The sequence below is a fragment of the Zea mays genome, chromosome 3 (genome assembly GCF_902167145.1).
Source record: "Zea mays cultivar B73 chromosome 3, Zm-B73-REFERENCE-NAM-5.0, whole genome shotgun sequence".
In the NCBI taxonomy this organism is placed as follows: Eukaryota; Viridiplantae; Streptophyta; class Magnoliopsida; order Poales; family Poaceae; genus Zea; species Zea mays.
In genome coordinates this window covers 167902516-167904693 of record NC_050098.1, presented here as the reverse complement: position 1 = coordinate 167904693, position 2178 = coordinate 167902516, and the positions used below count along the sequence as shown (strand labels likewise).

Genomic DNA, 2178 nt, shown 5'->3' with positions numbered 1-2178 from the left:
AATTATGGATTAATTAGTCTTAAAGAATTTGTCTTGTTATTTGATTTTTATCTATATAGTTATTTTTGTACTTAGACTGCTGAGGTGTTTGTTTAGGATTATAAATTGTCTAGATTATATAATCTAACAAATTTTTAAGTAAGTGTTAGTTCAAAATTTGTTGAATTATATAATCTGAATAGATTATAATATCAAACAAACACACTTTATATTCAATAATTATATTTAATTTTTAAACATTCGATAACATGTACTAAACTTTATTTTGCCTAAGAAGTTTCGCTCCCCCGGTGGCTTCCAGGAGGACTGTCGGGCCTACAAAAGGGCCCCAGCTACAATACGTCGTTTTCACCCGAAATCGATCGAAAGCCACCATCTATTCTATCCATAGAGGTGCGAGGCCATGGCGGCCCAGGAGGCGGTTCCGATCGTCGCCATCGGCAGCCAGGTGGAGATAAGTCTCGTCGGGCTGGAGGCCTGGAGCACGCGGTCCTTCTCACCAACAACCTCGACCTCGCCGGACGGACCTTCGTCGTCGAAAAAGTCCAGGTGCGCCAGGCGCCGGCCTTGCTTGAGGTCATCCAGAGGGCCTTCTGCGATCCCAAGAGGAAGTGGGTGGTCCGCATACCCAGCACCTTGAAGCTGCGCCACATCGCCAGGATTTCCAATGAGATCGAGGTGGTCGTTGCCGTCGTCATCCCTCAACTGCTCCGCGACAACGTTGACCCCACCGGCGCGCGACTCCTACGCCGCTACGCTTGGTCCATCTGTCATGCGGCGAGAAAGGTGGATGGCGCCCCCAGGATTCCTGGGGTATCTGTCAGCGTCCGCGGGCCGTTCTGGTCCCTGGCTGCTGATGCCGCCAAGCCGCTCCTGCGATACTCCACCTATGTTTTCAGCGCGAACAGGAGCAAGGCGTGGTATGAGGCCAACGTCACCAAGCTCGCCCCCGCCATCACCGTCCTTCTGGACTACGTCGTCAACATCCCGTACAGCTTTACAGTCGACGGGGCTGACGACGATGACGATAGCGACGACGATGACGGCGGTGACGACGACGACGAACACCTGGAGTAGCCGTATGCCGTCATCGATCCCCTCCCCTATTCTCAGCTCCCCTCCCCGTCCAGTAAGTAGTGTAGTATGTTTGGAACAATATGGAGAGAGTGTTACAGTTCGTCTGTGATGTGGCCCCTTTGATTACTAAAGAACATGATTTGGCTGTGGGCAATTCACTTGCATATCCTCTGGTAATATTCTGTCGATTGTGCCCGAGTGACTAGGAATCACTATTTCTATGATATTTGGGTTTTTTTTGTGGATGGAGATTGGTGATGTTTCAGGCAGCAATTCTCCCTGTTCCTCCCTTTACGTATATGTTTATTGTTAGGTAATTTCACGAGCTGGTTACATGAGAGTGGAGTTCAAGCGTCAATGGGATTTGATGCGAGGGCTGTTGAGCAGGCTTGAAGATGTATGTTGTTTCTGTGCATGTGTTCATGTGCTGGGACAACGGGCTATTTTGCCATCAATTTAGGGCCTAACTATTGGGAACATTGGGCTATTTAGCCGTCAATTTTGGGCCAAACAATTGTGGTTAACAGAGATTGTTAACCCCTACTCCATTTTTATTCAGGGCTATGAATTGTGGTTTTTGTAAACTTAATAGATTATTTACCAATATGTTGTGTGCTTCTGAATCCCATTTCCCCAACTTATTATTCAATATGGCAGTTCGAAAATCATTCAGCTATAGGTCCTCAAGGAAGGTGTTGGGGGCCTTCGGCTTCCGAAGGTCCTCAAAAACATGATTTAACAGTGTTTCTAGAGTGTAATGTGTGAACAGGTACCTTCGGACTTATATCAAAGAGGGAGAACCTCAAAAGATACGAAGGTTGGCACAGTGCCGAAGCTGTGAAGCAGGAAAGCTTCGGCATGTTCGCAGAAAAGGGAACCGACTTAAAGATGAAAAGGCCATTTAGACCTCGATAGATTGCTATGGAATTATCATCAAATGTAAAGGGCATGTATGTAATTTTGTATGGGTTGTATCCCGTGCCTATAAATAGGTGAACAGTACCCCCGTACTGTTCGCGCTGACTTGGCATTCGCTTTTTGCGTCACACTTGTATTTTCATCTCCTTCCAAGCCGAAGGTACACTTATAATACAATATTGT

General features: G+C 46.6%; 1 pseudogene; it reads left to right on the top strand.

Annotated features, from left to right (window-relative positions):
• The first annotated feature begins 403 nt into the window (after positions 1-403).
• Positions 404-1098, top strand: LOC118476718 (uncharacterized; annotated as a pseudogene).
• The last annotated feature ends 1080 nt before the right edge of the window (positions 1099-2178 follow it).